This window comes from Carassius auratus, chromosome 15 (assembly GCF_003368295.1).
Source record: "Carassius auratus strain Wakin chromosome 15, ASM336829v1, whole genome shotgun sequence".
Lineage (NCBI taxonomy): Eukaryota > Metazoa > Chordata > Actinopteri > Cypriniformes > Cyprinidae > Carassius > Carassius auratus.
This window is the reverse complement of record NC_039257.1, coordinates 1,649,812-1,656,911: the sequence shown is the minus strand read 5'-3', so window position 1 is coordinate 1,656,911 and position 7,100 is coordinate 1,649,812. Positions and strand designations below refer to the sequence as shown.

Here is a 7,100-nt window from a genome sequence, read left to right as displayed (position 1 = left end):
CTATGTAGTGCGCTGCTCTGAGTGAGTTCACTTACCATGGCTTTACAGAGCAGCTTGAGCATCTCCACCAGCAGAACTCCAGCCTTCCCAAGAGGCACCAGTGGTTTAGACAGCTCCCTGTGCAGAGGTCAGAGGTCAGACGCTGCGTTTCTGTGATGTCACTGGCAGGTAATGGATGTGAGGGGTTTGTAGGCTCACCTGAAGAGCGGCCCCATGGGAATCCCTCCCTCGTGCATCATGGGAGTGATGAGCTCAGCCAGATAGAGCCAGATGTGAGGAATATCGATCTCCATGTCCTCCGCCACCTCCAGCACCTCCAGCAGCCTAAAGCCATCACCACCATTACATTCAACTTAAAACACATTACAATATTTAAAAAACTGATTTAACTACTTAAATTAAAAATATACATTAAAATTACATAATAAAAAATTGAATTAAAATGAAAAAAAAATTAAGGTGGAAATTGAAAAATATAAAAATAAAGTCCAATTCAAAATATTAATTAAAATAATAAAATAAAAATTTTTTATTATTATTTTGAATTGTATTTTTATATTTTTTTATAAAAAAAATTCTACTAGTTCATACTGAAATAACATTACAGTGAACTAGAACCATAGAAAAATACTATCATTACTTGAAATAAATGTTAACTAAAAACTAAAAACTAAAATAAATAAATAAACTTGACAAATAAAATAAATACAACTTATAAACCACACAATAAAACTGGCTGACGTTAACAATTTCTAAAACTTTAAAATTGAAATGAAAACAGCAAAAAATTCAAAATATTATCAAAAATAATAAACTACTATAGTTTTTTGTTAATATTTTGAATAAAATGTTATTTTTATATAAAATTAGTTTTTTCAGTTAGTTTATGCTTAACATTATAAAATTATAGTTATTAGTTACTTATAACCATAAAAAATATTACATGAAATAAAAAAATTAAAAACTAAATTTGACAAATAAAATAAATACAAATTATAAATCACAAAACCTAATTATAATGATTATATTTATTATATTAAATAAATATAAATATATACAAACAAAACACATTTTTTGCTACTTAAAATATATAAATATATATAAAATGAGCTAGTTGCGAAGGAAGTTGCGAAGTTTATTTGGAAGTACTTAAATACTTAATTCAAAATAACTTAAATGTGTTAATAGAAACAACAATTAAATAAAAACAATTTTTTTTTAAAAACAAAGTATGACTATACATCGATTTTAAAATAGAAACGAATAAAATAAATACATAATTAATAAAAATAAAACAAACAACAAAATGCTTAAACTTAAAAATTAAAGCAAAAACTAATAAATAAATCTAATTCAAAATATTCAGAAAAACTCTAACGGTGCACACACACACCCTTGAGGTGTCTCACTCACCCTTTGTAGTACTGTTGTGTGGACAGTGTGTGTGTTTTGACGAGCTGGTGAAACAGTAAACCCATGTGTTCTCTGGCGAGTGTGCTGCGCTCCAGAGTCGACTCGACTCCCGTCCGAACGAACACAGACAGAGACGAGCTGCTCAGCTCACCCACGCACTGCAGCGCCTCCTGCAGGAGCGGAGGAGAACCACACGTTACAAACAGACCACACTGTGAGAGGTGTGTGTGTGTGTGTGTGTGTGTGTGTGTACCTTCATCTCATTGATGTGCAGATACTCCTCGATGATGGCAGTGGACTTCTTCTCCAGCTCCTCCTCCGTCAGCGCAGGTTTGGAGGAAACAGGTGGAGGAGTGGGAACAGATTCTCTCTTCACTGCTTAAACACACACACACACACACACACACACACACACACACACAACAAAACCTGTGAAGCACCTCGTAACACTGTGTGCTTTCTTCAGTCTGCATTAAAACCAATCCATCTTTTACATATTACATAAAAACAGGAATAAGTCATTCTGAAGTCAATTATATTGCAATGACTATTAACTGTAACAATAACTCATGTTGCAATATTAATAAACAGTAATGTTAATATTGCAATAAAAAAGTTTCCCAAACTGGGATTTGTGACTGTAAAAGTTAATAATTAATTAAATCATTGAAAATATTTAAAAAATAATTAACTATAATAAAAACTACAGCAATATTAGTATTAATACTTATAAATAACAACACAAATTTAGCACTGGGTTTTGACAAAACTGGGGTTTGTGAACGAAATGCAGAAGTCAATAATAAGCTAATAATTAAATAATAATAAAATGTTAATTTAATAATATTTAATACTAATTAATAAACTAAATTTATGAATCAGATTTATATATATATATATATATATATATATATATATATATATATATATATATATATATATATATATATATATATATATATATATCAGAACTAACATTGCAGTATTGTTATTATTACAATATTAATATTACTCAAAAATAATATTATTGATATTGCAATAATAATAACAAATTTAGAGATTTTCTGAAATCGATTTTGATTTGAAGACTGCTTAAAAAAAAAAAAAAACTTGTAACTTAATTTTAATAAATTTTTAACCCAGTCCTTATTCTAAATAAAGCAAAAAATGATGTCAGACAAAGCAGAACTAGAAACCAAAACACAAAAATAAAATCAAACTACAATTTAAGTTTTTTACTATGATGACCCCCGTACTGCACAATGGTTTTAGTCCCTAAACCCGTGACCTCTGACCCCGTACCGTTGTCGTGGCTGCTGCGCTCTCGTTCTCTCTCGTCTGTCATGCTGGAAACACGCCGCAGCATCTCGGCCGGACGCTGCTCTCGATCTCGACTCCTCTCCTCTTTCTCCCGGCTGAAGCTGCGCTTGCTGACCGCGGGACGGTTCCTGTCCATCCGCTCGAAACGATCGCTGCGTTCCCGACTGGAGCTGCCCCTGAGACACACACACACACACACACACACACACACACACACACACACACACACACACACACACACACACACACACACGTCACCACAAGAAGCCTACAGCACTGCTACTTCACCTATATTACAGATTGCTATACTTTCATGTATTTTTATTTATTTATACATTTAGAATTTTTTAGGCCACATCAGCATCAAAGCCTATATTCAAAGCAAACTCAAGAATAAAGAGATTTAAAATACTCTCAATACTTCAATTTGATTGTTAAACTATTATTTAAATATTTTAAAAATAACAACACACACACACAAAAAACATTAGAATATAAGGTAAAATAAAATGTCTACTTGCGTGTCATGTGACCGTGTTTATTAATATTTATATTTTTTTTTTTAAGTTTTATTTTATTTAAAGTATTATAAGATACAAAACCAAAACCAAAAACAAAACCAAATATATGTAAAAAAAAACAAAAAAAAAAAACGAAATACAATTTTTTTTAATAATTCAAAATAAAGTTATAGATGTGAATAGAAATATATTTTTTTTTTCAAATTAATAACTGGTCAATGATTCTAATATTTGTATTTTTTCATGTCAATTAATGTACTTTGAGTAAAAGTGTTTTCTAGTAAAATCCAAATAAAAAAATACATAAAGTAAATAGATAAATAAAAGGTACATAAAATAAAGTAAAAAAAAGCAATAGATAAATAAGAATAACACTTGATATACAAATACGTTTTTACAATTATACAATTTAATATACAAAATAACATTTTTCTAATTAAAAACTGCTCAAACATGCTAACAATTTTCCTTTTTTATTAACGTACTCTGATTAAAACTTTGAGCTGGGCATTCAAACATAACATTTTATTTGTTTATTAATTTAGCTTTTTTAAATGTCTATTGTTATTATTTGTATTTTTCAGTTTTAGATTTAGTACACCAAGTGAAACGTTATATTTGAGTACACATTTATTGTTTATTTTTTATATATATATATATATATATATAGTTAACTATTTTAACTCCAATTGATATATACATTTAAAATATTCTAAATATATTTCACGTTATTTCAGTTAATTTCATCGCAAAATGTTTTTTTTTTTGTGGTTTTCGGTGACCATGATAACCCTGTGCGGCCAGAAGCCCTGCGTGTGACCTCTGACCTTTGAGGAACCCTCCTGTCAGAGTCGATGTTGGCAGATGTTGATGAAGAGGAGGAAGAAGACGGAGGCTGCTGAAGTGCTGAAAATCGGTTCAAAGTGCTGGTGCGACCGGAGTCCTGGGCTGGAGGAAACACACGTAAACGAACACATTAGAGCGCCGTCAGGTCTGAACGTGTGTGTGACGTGTGCAGACCCTCACCGCTGTCGCTGGGTTTGGCTCCTGAGCCTCCGCTGCTGCCTTTGCCCCAACTGCCCCACGAGCCTTTACCTCCGGGGGCAAGAAGCTGATTACTGAAGTCCAGAGCACCTGGCTGCACCACACACACACACACACACACACACAGCATGAGTCTCCACAATAACACTGAGAGAGTCAGAGAGTAACAGACACTGAAAAAAAAAAAATATATATATACATTTAAAAAAAAAAAAAAAAAAAAAAAAACCTACAAAACCAAAAAAAAAAAAGCTAATTTAAATATTAAAATTGAAATGAAAATATTAATAAAAACTCCAACAGCAACTCAATCACACTAACATAACACTACGGGGGGTTAGAGTTAAAGAGAAGCTAAAAAAAACTATTAAATCATAAAATGTAATTTATTTTATTCTCAAAATATTTTTATGTAATTTTATTTTATTTTTTTAAATAAGGATTAAAACAATTAAAATGCTATTTTATTAGTGCACGTAAATGTTATGAGAGAAATTTTAAGAGAAAATGCGAGTGTTATTAAATAGTTAAAATGATTTAAATGATAAATTATAATTATTTTCTTTTTAACAATCTTAAAAACTTTAACCTAAAGTAGTAATTTAAAGAAAGTAATTAAAATACATTAAATAAATTACTACCTCTCATCAATGATATTTCTGCAAAATATGTAATTTATATAATTTAATTACATTAATAAATACAACAATGCTATCAAGGTTATTATAGTTAACTAAAACTATTAAAACAATTTTGTTAATTGAAAACTAGATGAAAATTAAATTAAAATCTGAAACGTTGTTTGGCGAACTTGAGTTTAGGATGATACACTTAAAAAACAAAAAAACTAAAACTGAACTAAAATGTAAAATAAAATAAAAATAAAAAGTACTAAAAATGACAGAAGCACACAGAGACTTCAAATAAATGTTTTCTAGCTAAACTTAAATTAAAAGACACAAAGTATAAAAATGAATGTTAATTCAAAAAATGAATACCTGTAATGTTATAGAAATAATACAATGATAACACTGAAATGTATAAATTAATATTAATAACAGAGTAATCTGTGACACTGGAGCACAAAACAGTCTTGAGTCTCTGGGGTGTATTTATAGCAATAGACAACAATACATGGTGTGGGTCAGAATTATACATTTCTCTTTTATGCCAAAAATCATTAGGATATTAAGTAATATTAAGATATTTAGTAAATCTACTATCGTTAATATAATCAAACGTAATGTTTGATTAGTAATATGCATTGCTAAGAACTTCATCTGAACAACTTTAAAGATGATTTTCTCAATATTTAGATTTTTTGCTCCCTCAGATTCCAGATTTACAAATAGTCGTATCTCAGACAAATACTGTCCTCCGAACAAACCACACATCACTGGAGAGATGATTTATTCAGATATCAGATGATGCATACATCTGTATTTGTATACTGTATTTGTGCTCCAGGGTCGCTCATGTGTAATATTATTGACTGATGAAGTGACTGATGCACTGGAGCTGAATCAGACCTTGGTGATCTTGCTGAGGCGCGTCGGGTCGATGGGTCGGTTCTTGGTGGAGATGGGCACCGTGTTCCAGCCGTCATCAGGGGCCTGATTGCCTCGGGGACCGGGTGTGTGAGGGCCTCCCCGGGGCCCCATCCCTCCTCCTCCTCCTCCTCCTCCTCCTCCTCCGCGGCTGTCCTTCTTCAGGAGCTGCTGCTGAACTTTGACCTGCTCTCGGTGCTCCTCTAGCTCCGCCTCCTTGTGGATCTGCTCGATGGTCTTGGGCCCCAGATCTCCTCGCCGAGGGACCCAGTTACTCTGAGGGACACAGACAGAAACAGAACTAGAGACGCATCTCCTTCGGTGTCACTCTATGTGTGCTTCAGCAGAAGTGAAGCGAATCGAGTTTAATAAGAACACACACTCTATTCTGGAAAGATCTATACAGAAAACTGATTACTTTCAAGTTTTTATCATGCATCAAGTTCTATAAACATGATACATTACAGAAGTCAAAACTTTAACTGGGTTTAACCGGTTTCACTTTTAAAATGTGATCTACACTACTGTGAAGTGTTTGAATTAATTACTTTTTTTTATGTTTATGATAAAAGTCTTCTCTGCATTTATTTGATACAGCAAAGATAGTGAAATATTATTATGTGAATATCTGGTCAAATTTAATTGATTGCTGTTATCAAAGCTCACACACACACACACTCTCTCTCTCTCTCTCTCTCACACACACACACACACTCTCTCTCTCACAGACACACTCTCACACACGGAAACGCGCACACACACTCTCTCCCTCTCTCTCTCTCTCACAGACACACACACACACACACTCTCTCTCACACACACACACACACACTCTCAAACACGCGCACACGTGGAAACACACTCTCTCTCACAGACACAGACACACACACACACTCTCTCTCACACACACACACACACACACTCTCTCTTACAGACACACACCCACACACACACACACACACACACACACACACTCTCTCACACACACTCACGCACACACACACACTTATTTTGATAGTTTACCCGTCGTAAATCAATAACGTCCTGCAGCATGAAGCGAATTCTGGAAGAGGTTTTCCGCTCCTTAGTAATTTTATCCATCTGGTTGAAATACTGATCCATTCGAGGCTGAAAATACAAAGAAATACAACAGAACATACGAGTCTTTAATGATACTGAATATTGAAATAAAATATTTTTAATAATACATTTAAACAATCTATATTTTTATTTTAATGTTGGTTTAGTTGAATTT

The 7,100-nt window shown here is 32.6% G+C and overlaps 1 pseudogene; it reads right to left on the bottom strand.

Moving 5' to 3' along the window:
- Positions 1–7,100, bottom strand: part of LOC113114688 (eukaryotic translation initiation factor 4 gamma 1-like) — a 38,853-nt pseudogene that overhangs the window by 3,641 nt on the left and 28,112 nt on the right.